This window comes from Mugil cephalus, chromosome 12, assembly GCF_022458985.1.
Source record: "Mugil cephalus isolate CIBA_MC_2020 chromosome 12, CIBA_Mcephalus_1.1, whole genome shotgun sequence".
Classification (NCBI taxonomy): Eukaryota; Metazoa; Chordata; class Actinopteri; order Mugiliformes; family Mugilidae; genus Mugil; species Mugil cephalus.
The window spans coordinates 335,421-350,663 of record NC_061781.1 but is presented as its reverse complement, the minus strand read 5'-3'; the positions used below and the strand labels follow the sequence as shown (position 1 = coordinate 350,663).

The window sequence follows — 15,243 nt, the reverse complement described above, 5'->3', positions numbered from 1 at the left end:
TACATATGTTTACAAGTGTTTTTGTTGTTTTTAGTTCTCAATTTATTTAGTTTATATTTTCAAAGTTCACATTAAGGTTTTATGTAGCCTAATTAACAGCACACCATATGCAACAATGTTGTACAATAAAGAATGTGTTCAGCATTTCAAGTTTTAAATATGACTAATTGCTTTCTTGATCACCCCTTTACTAAAAACACCTACAAAATAAAACATACCAGTACTGCGGTCGCCCCATCTCAGGTGGCAACCCTATGATTATTATTATATTATTATTATGATATATTTCCTTGAATATTTCAAAGTTCTGCCACTTAACCCTCTGGTAATTCAAAGAATCTGTTTTGTTTGACTATTTGGAATCAATCAAATCACTTTATTCATAGAGATGACGATACTGATCAGGGGGTGATGTGAATTTAGGAGCTGGACAGCCACGACGAATAAAGTTCTCCTCTGTGTCCTGCAGTGTGTAAAAAGTCTGAGTCCTCAGGGGAGCCACTCAAAAAAGTGGAAATAATGTGATGGATACTGTAAGTTCCTGCAAGCTGACAAAACAGAGCTGATCCTATATAATAATAATAATAGTAATAATAATAATAATAATGATGATGATGATGATGATGATGATGATAATAATAATAATAATAGTGATATAATTATAATAATACTGGTAATAATAAAGATAATATAATGATAGAATAGTAATAACAACTAGAAGCTAGCTTATGGTTAGCACAGTTAGCTTACAGTGAGCACAGTTAACCTGCAGTTAGCACAGTTAGCCTACATTTAGTTCAGTCAACCCACATGTTGCACACTCAACCCACATGTCGCACACTCGACCCACATGTCGCACAGTTAGCATACGGTAAGCACAGTTATGGTACAGTTAGTGTGTGAGAGAATAATGCGCTTTTACATGTGTGTGTGATAAGGCACCTGTCACCAGGACTGTAAGTTACCTGTGTAGTGTGTGTTGTTGTAAGTTAGCACAGTTAGCATACGGTAAGCACAGTTAGCCTGTGTGCGAGAGAGTAATGCGCGCATGTTTGTACATCCTACTACTCTTCCTGACTGTATCTGTAATTGTAATAACATAAAGTTTTCTGTGTGTTGTGTGTACATGTGTGTGGCGCATCTAAGCGCACCTGTGTGTGTGGGTGGGTGAGGATGAGGAGGGTGCGCTTGCACACGCATGTGTATGTGTAACTGTAATCACAAAGTTACCTGTGTAGTGTGTGTTGCTGTGTGTTGTTGTAAGTTAGCACAGTTAGCCTACATTTAGCACAGTTAGCTTACGGTTGCCGTGGCAACTCACAGTGGTCGTCACTGACGACAGAAGCGTGCGGAGCCAGGACACAGAAAAGAGCTAGATTTCCCTCCTTTTCGCTGGTCTCACATTTTTGCTCACTGTGACAAAACGGTAGCTCCTATCAGAAAAACAAGCAGACCATGAGCGTCGTAAGAGCTTCCTGAAGACTTTGATATGTTCTTTGTCCTTCTAGAGTAAAGATTTTGGACACACTCGCGAGTTAAAAACAAACGTCTCTTCTCCTTCTCTCAGACAATCTTTGCATTGGAGTGAATGGAGAGCAGGCAGGTACTTTGCCGTGAATAGAGGCTTGCAGTTTAAATTCTGTACGTCTCACTGCTTTGCTGAGCACATTGTGAGAGACACAACAAGTTTGTCTACAACTGTGGAAAAAATCATGTGTCTAGTGTATAAATTGTGGCTGGGACGAACTTGTAAACAGAAAAATTTCAGGTAATTTCACACCCATTCTCACACTCGCAACATTCCGCACTCTAAAACGAGATTCGAGAGAAATTTTTATGTTCATTGAATAGTGATTGATCAACAATGATAAGAAGTATCAAAACATACTAAAGCAGCCTGAATGTTGGAACCCGCCCACCCAACTCGGTGATACTGGGTTAGCTCAGGCTACCGAGCTAGGCTAATCGCTATCCGAGGTGCTAGCAGCTGGCTAACACGGTGGCCTCACTCCCGGTTTGATGCCATTTGTCCTGACTAAAATATAATATGTAATACATTAAATACAGTTATGATTTAGAGATTCATGTTTTTAATCCATCGGCGATGGAGTGATGACTTTCAAAGTGTCAGGTTCAGCAACCTAAAACATTCATAAACATTGCACAAAGAAGAGAAAGACAAGAGTTCCTTTTTACTAGCGAGGAGAACGGCAGAGATACGTTCAGTTACAATCTCCTACCGCTCTGAAGCGTACCTCGCCGTCCCCTCTCTTTATTTCCTTAGGGAGGTCCCTGGTTACAACAGAAGTTGCAGCGCTAATGGGTAGGGGAGCACATAGCTGCAACTTCTCTAATGATACAAGCACTATCTTCTTCTTGGTACATGTTTAATCGCTTCGACCTTGTCCTCAGGACTGTATGCTCCGTCTTCAACTGTATTTCTGCGGCGGAGACGCGCTTCCTGCATGTCACTGATGGCTCTGGGATGACTCAGCAGAAATCACGTATCTCCACTTCTCCTTCCTGAAAAACAACTCCACAGATATATACTCTTGCACATTGGCATACTTGGATATTAATAGATACATAAACACTCAGAGTAAATATGGGATAACTTATGTACAATAATTCCAACATGTAGTTTTTTTGCACTTCCGCATGGGCTTCATCGCTCAGCCCGGAGGTTGCCGCCTGGAGAAGCCAGTACCTTCTCACTGGAAAGCATGACCGCTAACCACCGAGCTGTGCCACCCCGGTTGTGAGTTTGTTTATTGTTCATTATTTTATGCCTCACTGCCAAATCAAGACCAGAAGAGTGAAACTGAAAAAATATTATCTGAATGTTGTTATGCCCCATCTAGGGGTGTCTAGGACACAACATGATTAGACCCCCATCTTTCCCTGGTCCCATGTAGACACCAAGACACAAAATGTATAAAGAAAGTTAGTTATTTACAAAAATGAATCAAATGAAAACAACAAAACAATTCTACCTTGAAATGAATCAAATAACCTTCCAAAGCACTTCCTCCCTAACTCCATAAGCAGGAGAAAAGAAGATAACAACACATGGCAAAACAAAGTCATGACCTCATGACCATGTAACAGCGTGAAAAAGGAGGCAGACATCTCAGCTCTGACTGAATGCCCCACCTCCATGGCACAAGTGACACATGTGCTTGTGCAGTGGAAGAATGTCGTCTTTCCATGCAAAAACTGAACATTCTAACAATGAGACCAAAGTCTGACAGGACCATATGCTTGACTCTGGCACAGTCTCACTGGCACAAGCAGACTCAGTATGGGAGTGCTGTGGAGCTGGTACAGAACCAGAGCATCCTGAGCCTGAAACTATCGGAGCTCTCATTTGAATGTTTCGGATGGACATGCTGCTGCCAGTCTAGCTGCTGGCTATGCTGCTACTCTCATTTACATATTGTCAATGAAGTCATCTCCAAAGGAGGATCAGAATATTGACGTTGTCATTTATTTCAATCTCAGCTCTGGTTCCATGTTCCATGTTGGATACACAGTCATCCACAGCACAAAAGAGTTGAAAGCAAAGACAACTAGGATGCTGGACAACAAAATCAGTGGCCAATAGCAGGTCTTTCAGTGACAACTGTTTTTTGCACCTACACTGCAAAAAAAGAAAAGAAGTCATTCAGAAATGAAATAGACTGTTCTTCCTCATCACACCTAAACATATAATCTAATAAATAAAATAAATGTACAAAAAGTTTCTAATAAATGCACTGTATCTCAGACAAGAGCATAACTAATAAATAAATAATAAAGCATGTGTATAGGATTGCAGGATTATTATGATCTTCTGGTGAGCTTCATCAATAATGGCCCAGCTCCCAGTGTCCAGTACCGGACAGCAGCCTATGCAATTGCCCCATCCCGAAAATTGTATAAAAGGCGTGTTTTGTGTCAGGCTGAATTTAACATGCTCTCAACTGGCCAGGCTGTACGAGCTATGCTGAAATCTAAACATAGGTTATGTAAATACAGACAGAAACCAAGCACGACTCTTGCCTACAGTCTAAGCCATATTAACATTACTCATGTAATAGATCAAACTCAATCTGAGTCAGAACTGCTATCAGACTCAGTGGATGTTAATGTTATGTTATTTTATTTAGTTTATTTATATACTCCTGAACTTCCCCCCGATCTGAGGCTAATGAATAGTTTTTTTGAAGGTCTGAATATTCCTACTGTGGAAGATAAGTTTCTTCACAGGAAATTAATCGTGCCATTTAATGTATGCAAAGTGGGAAATGTCCAGGTCCAGACGGCTTTCCTACTGAATTTTATAAGACGTTCTCTGGAAAATTAGGCCCCTTGCTCAAAGATGTTGTCACGACCCATCAGCCATGAGCTGACTACTTTTGGGCTGCTGGTGGGCGTGGTTTGGGCAAATCCAGATGACACACCTGCTACTCATCTCACCTGCACTCCGGTTCCTCGTTACCTAATCAACTCCCCTATAAAAGACCATTCCGACCTTCCAGTCCCTGCCGGATCGTCGCATCAGCTCACCTTCACACTCTCTGCCTGAAACTAGATCCGTCTGCGAGCAAGCCCAGACCATGACCCCTGGAGCTCTGATCCATGCGCTCGCCCAGACTCTTCAGCAACTCACGCCACGACTCATTTCTGTGTTTTCAAATAAAACCCACTGAAAATCACTTTAACTCCTGGTCTGCGTTTGAGTCCTGTCACCAGTTCTGACAGAACGATCTGGCCAGAATTGACTCAGCAGACCTGGAGCCTGTCCGTCACGCCGTCTCCGCTCAAGGAGCAATCCTGGACCAGCACAGCACCGCACTTCAGGAAATAATTGCCGGGCTCCGGGATTTATCGATCTGCGGGGCCAATCTCCAGGGCGCACCGCAAAACCCACCTCCAGTGCTAGCTACCGGAGCACAAACTACAGCCAACCCCGCCAGGGAGCCTTGGGTCTCCCCACCTGAACGGTATGACGGGAACTTGGGAGAATGCAAGACGTTCCTCATGCAGTGTGGTCTTGTCTTTGATCTCCAGCCCCTCACATACTGTACACTACGGAGAAAGCGAAGATCGCCTACCTTATCGGGCTGCTGCGAGGAGTGGCGTTGGACTGGGCTTCGGTTCACTGGAGGAAGCAGGATCAAGTCACCACCACCTATGCCACCTTTGCTGCCGAGATGTCAAAAGTTTTCGATCACCCGGTTCAAGGTAAAGACGCCTCCATGAGGCTGTTCTCTCTCTGTCAAGGGCTTCGGAGCGTGGCGGAATACGCCATTGAATTCCGGACCCTGGCAGCAGAGAGTGGGTGGAATGGGGCGTCCCTGCAGGCAGCATTTGTGAACGGGCTAATTAGTATCTCACCCTGAACCTGAAGGTTTGGACGAATTAATTTCATTAACCATTCGGATAGACAATCGTTGCCGTGAGCGGCGGAGGGAGAAGAGGCGTACTTCGGGCGGTGACGTCACGCCTCGTCAGAGGGAGCATTCCCCAGCCCCGGTAAGATCTCGCTTCGCTTCCAATATTGTTCTGCCACAGGAACCGGGACCACGAGAGGAGAACCACGGGGGCGAACCTATGCAGCTAGGACGAAACCAGCTGAGCTCAGAGGAATGGGAGCGATGGAGGGCTAACAACGCCTGCCTCTACTGTGGAGGACCGGGTCACTACCTTGCCACCTGCCCGAGCCGACCGTTAAACCAAAAGGGCTCGCTAGCCAGGGGAAGCATCCTAGCGAGCCGGGCCGGTATACCTCTGTCTTCCCGTCCCCGAACCCAGTTACATGCCACCCTCAGTTGGAAGGACCAGACACTAGAGCTTCTAGCTCTCATAGATTCTGGAGCAGATGAGAGCTTCCCGGACTTCAGGTTGGTTAAACAGCTGGGGCTGCCTACCGAGCTACTAGAGGAGCCACTGGAAGCTAGCACTCTCGACGGGAGGCTACTGGCTCGAATCACCACCCGCACCTGCCCAGTCCAGTTCCAGTTGTCAGGTAATCACTTCGAACAAATTTTCTTGTTTGTCATTGATTCTCCGTTTATACCTCTTGTTTTGGGGCACTCTGGCTGTCTATTCATAACTCTCACATTGACTGGACTGCAGCCAAAATAAAGAACTGGAGCCCCACCTGTTTAGCCCGTAGTTTGCGATCTGCTCTGCCTCCTTCTGTAACCCTTCCGAAACCCAAACCAGTGCCACCGGACCTGTCGTTAGTACCAGCCGAATACCATGGGATTTCTGAGGCCGTGCATTGACTTCAGAGGGCTGAAACGAAAGAGAACGAAACGAAATCACGGTAAAGAAGTAAAAGTATCCACTCCCTCTCATGAACTCTGCTTTTGAATCTCTCCAGGCGGCAACCATCTTTTCTAAGTTAGACCTGCGCAACGCCTACCACCTGATCCGGATCCGTGAGGGTGATGAGTGGAAAACTGCCTTCAACACTCCCCTGGGACACTTTGAGTATCTCGTCATGCCTTTTGGCTTCACCAACGCCGCCGCAGTATTTCAGTGTTTGATTAACGATGTGCTGAGAGATATGCTGGGCAGATTCGTTTTTGTCTATCTCGATGACATTCTCATCTTTTCTCAGAGTCAAGCAGAGCACATCCAGCATGTTCGTCAGGTCCTTCAGCGGCTGCTGGAGAACCGGCTATTCGTCAAGGCAGAGAAATGTGAGTTCCACGCATCCACTATCACATATCTTGGCCACATCATAGCCCAAGGTCAGGTGAGAATGGACCCCGAAAAGGTGAGAGCGGTCATGGATTGGCCCAAGCCCGAAAGTAGAAAGCAGCTGCAGAGATTCTTGGGGTTTGCTAATTTCTATAGACGCTTCATTAGAAATTACAGGCACATTGCTGCACCCTTAACCGTTCTTACCTCCCCTGCCAGACCATTTGACTGGTCCCCGGAAGCTGAAGGAGCCTTCGTGGAGCTGAAGACCTCACCTCAGCTCCAATCCTCACCCAGCCAGACTCTTCTTGACAGTTTGTAGTTGAGGTTGACGCCTCGGACGTGGGAGGTGGAGCTGTCCTGTCCCAGCGATCCCCTGAGGATAACAAACTGCATCCCTGTGCCTTTCTTTCCCATCGCCTGTCTCCCACAGAGAGAAACTACGATGTTGGTAACCAGGAGCTAATGGCGGTCAAATTGGCACTCGAGGAATGGATACACTGGCTGGAGGGCGCCGAGCAACCGTTCGTGGTTTGGACCGACCATAAGAATTTTTAATATATCCACACCGCTAAACGGCTTAACCCTCGCCAAGTCAGGTGGGCCCTATTCTTTGGCCGTTTCAATTTTGCCCTCACCTACAGACCCAGATCCAGGAATGTGAAGCCTGACGCCCTATCTCGACTGTTCGAGAAAGAAACAGCTGCCGAGCCTGACACAATTATACCCAGAGCCTGTATCATTGGAGCTGCCACCTGGGAGATCGAAAAGGAGGTTAGGACGGCTCTGCAACATCAGCCAGACCCTGGTAATGGCCCCCCGGGCCGTCTGTTTGTACCTCTCTCTGTTCGGTTACAGTGGGGCCACTCCTCCAGACTCTCATGCCACCCTGGAGTAGCCTGCTCTCTGGCGTTTCTGCGCAGGTGGTTCTGGTGGCCAAACATGAGGAAGGATGTGCAGACCTTTGTTTCAGCCTGTCCCGTCTGTGCTCAGAATAAAGGATCCAATTAACCACCCCCTGGACTCCTACATCCACTTCCCATACCACGTCGTCCCTGGTCCCACCTGTCTCTGGATTTTATCTCTGGATTGCCACCATCAAAAGGTATGACTGTAATACTCACGGTGGTGGACCGATTCAGCAAGTTTGCTCGTTACCTGCCCCTGCCTAAACTGCCCACAGCCAAGGAAACAGCTAGCTCCTGGTATCAGCGGTATTCACAGTTCACGGCCTGCCTTTGGACATTGTATCCGACCGAGGTCCACAATTCACATCAGCAGTGTGGAAATCTTTCTGCCATAGGTCAGTAGGTACTACAGTAGGTAGAGCGGATTGTCCATGAACCAAAGGGTTAGCGGTTCGATCCCCTGAGTGTGCCATATGCCGAAGTGTCCTTGAGCAAGATACTGAACCCCCAGTTGCTCCCAGTGAAACTGGCGCTGGTGTGTTAATGTGTGTGTGCTTGTGTGAGTGAATGGGTGGATGTGTCTCTGACTGTAAAAGCGCTTTGAGTACCTTTGAGTAGGTAGAAAAGTGCTATATAAGAGCAAGACCATTTACTATAACACGGTTCACCTTTCGCAGCTTCGCTGTTTTGCGGATTTGCTTTTTATTTATTTTTTTACAGTGCATTGTGTTCTGCATCCTGGTTAGCTAAGGGACTGTAGACCAATGTCAACAGTCTCCATGTCTCGTCTCTGTACAGCTTGCCAAATTTACGTTTGCAAATTTTCTCCATGACTAAACCCACCTGCGGACACACCCAAAAGGCAGAGGAAGATGCTAACTATCGCAGAAAAAGTTAAACTTCTGGATGAACGCAGGTTCTTTTTGGAACGTAACCCCTGCGATAAACGAGGATTCACTGTACACACATACACATATAAAGTAAATGAGTGGAGAAAAAAAAACACAACATACAGACTCAGCATTGCAGTTCTCAGTTCACAGTGATTGGACATCTTGTGCTAACATAAGACAGAAAAGGATTCCAGGTCTTCTCAAATAAAGCAACCTCACCCATCAGAGTCAGTCTAATCTTTTCTAATTTGAGAAAATAAAGCACCTCCTTAACCCAGTTTGTATAGGTAGGTGGGACTGGGGATTTCCATTTTAGCAGTATCAATCTCCTGGCCAGCAGAGTTGTGAATGCTATCAACTCCTTTTTAGCTGGGAGAAGAGTAAGAGGGAAAGGCCATTCACCAAACAGGGCAGTTAGGGCATTGGGAGTTAAATCCCTTTCAATCACCTTGGATAAAGTACTAAAGATTTCAGACCAAAATCTAGTCAGTGAAGAGCAGGTCCAAAACATGTGAGAGTAATTTGCTGTGGCTTGTTGGCACCGTTCACATAGTGGAGACACTGTATCGAACATTTTTGCAAGCCGGGCTTTAGTGTAGTGAGCTTGTTGTAGGATTCCACAATGCATAAAGCTGTGACCAGCACATATTGAAGACTTATGTACTCTCCGCAAAATCTCTTCCCAAACATCATCCAGAACTCCCAGATCTGTCTCTCAAACAGTTTTAAGTACAGTAGAAGGACCTGGACAAAGATTATAAATCTCAAGCAAGAAAAGGAAGAATGGAAAAAAAACGCTCCATACATCTGGAAAAGCTCAGGTGTGTCAATGGATGAAATCTGTTGGGATAAAAGGCAAGATCTGATGTCCTTTATTTTGGTTCTGAAGTGGTCTGCAAAGTTCTCACAAAACTCATCTGTTGGTGCCTTAAAAACCTTTTTAGAATTAGTAACGTTAAAATATCAAATGTGGAGAAGAGGAACCAGGGGTTGTTTCTATGGTTGGTGATGAGTTGTCAGAAATGGGAAATTTGTGCCTTTTTGACTGTATTATTGTAGGTTTTGAGTTGTTGACGTAAAATCTCATAACGAATTGTCAGTTTACTTTTTCTCCATCTTCTCTCAGCACTCCTGCATTTTCTTTTCAGCTTATTAATTTGATCATTTTTTCTCCACAGGGGGTGGGTTTTTGTTTTTCTGGCCATGGGTTATGACCAGGTCCTCTGTTGTGAGTTGGCAGTTTGACGTGCTGCTTAAAATCAAGACAATTTAGTTTTAAAAAACTCTCTGGATATCAGATCCGTGGTATTATCAACGTGTAAATTAAAATCACAAGTTATTAAAATCATTCTATAAGAGGTGTGAATAATTGATTAAAGTTCAGAAAAATCACTGATAAAATAACTACAGCAATGGGGTGGTCTATATACAATAAGGCAAAGAATTGGAGGGCTGCTAAAAGTAAAGGCATGGTGCTCAAATGATGTATAACTGTCAAAAGACACTCCATTTGAGGTCAGTGATTTATGTATGATTGATGCCATCCTACCTCCTCTTCTACCTTCTACTCTAGTAGATTTAGTTTATCAACAGGTGGCTTGTTGATTGGAAAGGTGGATTGTTCCCTGAGTGATCTAAGATTGTGAAAGATCACAGAGTGGGTATGACAGTATCTGATGTGGTGATGGTGTGTAATGATTACAGGAATGGGTGAAATGTTGGTGTGAATATGAGCTTCAAGTCCGGTGTTGTGTGTATGGTGGTCAGAGGTGGAACTGAAAGCATAGGAGCATGGACCTGGGGGACATCAATCGGTGGCAGACAGGACAGCTGGTGCGTGTTTGGGGTGATTGGCATGCCGTATGTCAGGTCGGCAGACAGCATGCGGGTACCTGCTCTGTCCAGGTGGAGCCCTTCTGACCCAAAGAGATGTCGTCTCTCCTAGAACACGTCAAAATTGTTGACGAAGCCCACCTGATGTGAGCTACAGGCAGAGGAGAGTCAGGTGTTGAGGCTGACCAGCCTGCTGAAGCTGCCTAACCTTCTGCCGCAGGTGGGGGTGGGGCTGGAGATAAAAACAGTCACCTGGGACCGTGAGACGGAATTAAAAAGGTAGATGACATCTTTCTTTAAAAGTTTGGACTGTTGTCTGGTTATGTCGTTTGCACCTGCATGGGTGATAATCTTATTTGCCTGTGGATGCGAGCTCAGGATGTCAGGTATTTTCCCCATTATGTCCGTAACGGTGGCTCCAGGAAGCACCATGGTAAAAGCCCCCCTCATGCGGACATGCCTCACAATCGAGTCCCCGATGACCAGGGTTGTGGGAGCGTCGGCTCGGTCTTCAGGGGGGCAATCCAGCTCAGCTACCCCACCACCAGCACCAGGACCTCAGGTGTGATCCCTCGTCTTGTGAGGAGAACGGGAGGAGTGCCAGCGCGCCGCCTACGCTGGGATGAGAAGCGGGATGGCTGGGGCGGACTGCCCCGCGTTGGACACCCACCTGCTGGAGGGCAGCTAGCCGTGAGTTGAGGGAAGGCTGTGGTGTCTGTCAGCAGGGGCAACGTGTCAGTGGCTGCAGGAACAGTTGGTGTCTCCCGGTGAGGGTCCCGAACCGCTGGCTTCTTGTTCACGGACGCAGTCGCGTACTTATTTGAGAGCTGGACACTCGAGGGAGAAGGAGCCCCGCCGTGAATCCCGCTTGGAGCCCTCTTCTGCCCGCGGACAATCACTTCGGTCCAGCCATGATTATTGTTGTAAGTTTATGTGTTTGCTTTTTTCTTTCATTCTGTGTCAAAATAAACTTTGATTCATTCATTCACTCGAGAAAAATTAAGAATAAGAATAAATAAACAGATTTATTGACCCTTCGCTTCCAATATACGGCAGACAAACATGTCTCCTTATGAGGACAACAGAATAAGCTGCCACAAACCTGAGTTCTATCTCCCTCCACCTACTCCCTTCCTACCTATTTCTGCTCTATCTAGTCCCATGCTTTCATATCCAGTGCAGTTTTTTTCCATACCTCTGACATGTGCTAAAATAACTTCTCTGGTCCTTTTTTTGCCCCAAGGACTTTATCCACTGCCCCAACCACTTCCCGGATTATGTCTGAGCTGTTAGATTTTTTTAATGAAACCTACTCAGTACTCCCCTGCGTTACATGCCCTCTCTCTATTCTCTATGCTCTCCTCTTGTTGCCGTCTTGTTTCCCCGTCCGACTTTGTATATCTTTTCTTACCATGACAAGGGCAGCACAAACATCTGCAATGTGCACATCGGCGATGCCTATACCTTTGACAGCACATACTTCTTCACCTGATATGCCATAGTCCCTAGATAGACCCTCTCTGGCAGCTGATTGTCTTTAAATGTCAGCAGGACTATTGGGTTGCCCTGGGTCTCCTCTCTACTCCTGAATCTTCAGTTCCTGTGTTGTATCCTGTGTTGTTCCACTAAATTACCAGATGGCGCACTTGCCTGTCGTATTCTGATTTTGTCATTGGGTAGCCTTTCAGGCTGTCATTGTGTAAGCCCCTACTGTGAACTGCGCAAGCGTTACCGACTGTTTTGCGAAGTCAGCTTCCATCAACGAGGACAACTCAGCTAGCCAGGACTTTTCTTCACCGTTGGCACTAGCTAATCTTCACAGCCAGCATCTTCAAACAACGGCGACCTTTGAGGGAGGCGGTGAGTCTGGACTTGGGGGTGGGACAAATGTTTATGTTGCACTGAAATATTTAACTGTTTAATTGTGATGTGACAGGTCGTTTCTGTTTTAAAACAAGTCAAAATTAACTGTTTTCCTTTTGGTGGCTCCATGAAAATGCTGTACATTGTTTATTGTTGTTGGGAGATTTCAAAATGTTTATACTGCACTAATAACTTGATTGTCTTGTTGAATTCTGAGGTGACAGGGTGATTTCTGTTTAAAATGAGCAGAGGACCAAAATGTTACTTGTTGTCTTGTGTGTGGACTTCCTCTGTGATGGCTCTATCAATTCAATACACTTATATTGGGAATAAGTGCTGTCAAATAAATGCTGGATGGTTTAAAAGTGGTTGCTTATTTAGTTTTTGTAAAAATGGAGGACACTTCCCCGCCTCTCAATGTAGTGGGTCAATTTTACCAGATTATACTGATGCTGATGTGTTTTGTTTTCATAACACCATATTTGAATGAGTGACCTTGACAAGAGGACGTGGTGGTGCATTTGTAGTTCTATGAGCATTTGCACAGCTGTACATCAAAATACACTTGATGACAGTTAGCTACTTAAGTATTGAGTATTTACTGTATATAACTGTAATTTATTGTGTGTTTTGCCAGATTATGGTGATCCTGGGGTCGTGCTGATGGGGCCCTTGGATATTATTGCCCAGGGTACAGCAAAGTGTTAATCGGGCCCTGGATACGGGAGTGATTTACACAAACATTACAAGCCTTTTGAAGGAGTTGGGGTTTGACTGGGCCACTAGGTAATAAACAAACTGTAGGTGTTCTCATGATGAGCAGGAACGGCATGGGGCGCATCGGGTAGCCTTACTACAAATTCTGTAAAGAAATATACTACTTGAGCTTGCTAGTTGCGCTACCAGTGCCCTCTGCATTGTCCATACGTGCAATAATTGTGTGCTTGACCTTGTACCCACATACGACAGTCAAGACCATAATAGCCACCATGGAGCTTATAAGGGCTTGCCTCCGTCACCTGTAGCTTCTACTCTCCCTTTCCAGATTAGCCACAAATTCCATCTGCCTTTGCACGCTGTCCCTGCTGTGACTCCATCAGCGTAATGCTAATTGCAACCAGCTGCTAGATGGGCAGGACAGGAGGTAGCAGTGTGTTTATCTGTAACCACAACTCTTAACTTGTCAACATGTTTTGATATTTGTTCTGCCTGAGTCACGTCAGCTGAGGCTTAACAATACAGATATTGAATAAAAGACAATATTTGATGCCAAACAGATTTTTACTTATACTTTTCATGTATTTGTGTGGAAAAGTTTAATGAGCACCTACAATCTGAGGTTTTATTGTATTTTCCCCCAAAATTTGGGGGGAATAAATTATGCTGAAGGGGACAGAGGAGGAGAGGCCAAAGGAGGTAGACTGTACACATTACTGTGTGTGAACAAATGGATGGGTCAAACAGCAGGACAGAATTTCCCCTCGGGGATCAATATAGTATATCACTAGATGGATGTTAATATCGGTGATGTCATATACATTTTTGTTTGTGTCTGTTTTCATGCGCGCGTGGTTGTGCATGTGTGCTGTATAGCACACATGGATGTCAAAGAAAAGAAAACTACTAACTAATACAAGAGACTTCTTTAGGAGTCAAAGTTTTACTGTAGAGGCTTAACAATACAGATATTGAATAAAGGGCAAAAGAGATACGCTTTTTAAAAGTGTAATTCTTATTTTCATGTGTTTCTGTGGAAGAGAGCAACTGTTTAGAAAACACAAAGAAAATTTGCGGTGAAAATACAATAAAACCTCAGGTTCTAGATGATCATGTGATTTTATGCATCCATATCTTTTGGATAATAAATTACACGTAATGATTGTGTCCATCAAACTCTTTTATCATTCCATCCCTAATCTGTTCATATATCATGCATCAACAAATTTTTGTAAGGTGACAGACAGTAGAGAGGCTGGAGGAGGTAGAGAAGGAGAAGCTGGAGGAGATAGAGGAGGAGAAGCTGAAAGAGAGGCTGAAAATTCACAGGTGAGGTTAAATAATGATGGATATGTTGGTCATGAGATTCGGCACTATGACTGATGTTAGTGTGATGACGATCTGAATAACAATGCTTCACCCATGTGGCTTTAAAATCAGAGCTTTATGTCAAGTCTGGTTTTCTAAGAGGCCGTATTGTTGTAAGAGGTGGTTACAGTAGCTGCTGTAGAATTGTCACATGTATATTGTGGTTTATTCTTAAGGAGACTGATCCACCCAGAGAGAGCAGCAGCGAGAACAGCAGGGACAGTGGCAGGGAGAGTGCTAGTAACCAGGAGGACATATTATGAATGCATCATGATTGCTCATGCAAAGAAACATCAATTTTCAGGAGTACTGCCATGGAGCACTTTTGTGTCCCCACCAATGTCAAAATTAAACATACTCCCTTGGTCCCCACCAATATCAAAATCAAATCTCCTTTAGTTTCTTTAGTTTCATTTTGAAAAACAAATGAACGAATGATACAGATTTACACAGATTGCGAATAATCTGATTGGGAATATAACAGAAGACGGAAGAGAGAAAGGGAAAGGAAATTTGGAGAAAAACAAAGAGGAGAAGAAAGAAGAAGTTTTCCTCCATATTTATCTCAAACCCTTTCAGTAAAAGAAGGAAGAGACTTAAAGCAGAAGTATATTCTTCTCCATGTTTGTGTCCACTCCTGAATGTCTAGAGTAGAAGATGAGCAATATGTCTCCATGTCTCCAACATTGCTGTCCACGGATTCCTGTGTTTCTGTCCCTGTTGGAAACTCTTCACCTGATGTTGTTTTATTTATTTGGAGATGCTAGTAAAGGTTATCACCAAGACCTAGGTTTTAATTTGAATATTATAGGAAGAACTAGAGTCCATGTAAATGCAGACGAAGTTCCAGTAATGACATTTGATCTGATTCACCTGTGAGTAGATGCAGCACTTTTGTTTTTCAGGCACTTATTCCTGGGGCATCCCATGACCTCTCTGATTACTACAGACACCAATTGGATGCACAC

General features: G+C 44.6%; 1 long non-coding RNA gene across 1 annotated transcript; it reads left to right on the top strand.

Annotated features, from left to right (window-relative positions):
* The first annotated feature begins 10,217 nt into the window (after positions 1-10,217).
* On the top strand, positions 10,218-14,338 carry LOC125017189. The gene is made up of 2 exons (XR_007113822.1): positions 10,218-11,250; positions 12,008-14,338. It is a non-coding gene; the product is annotated as an uncharacterized LOC125017189 (long non-coding RNA).
* Positions 14,339-15,243: the final 905 nt, after the last annotated feature.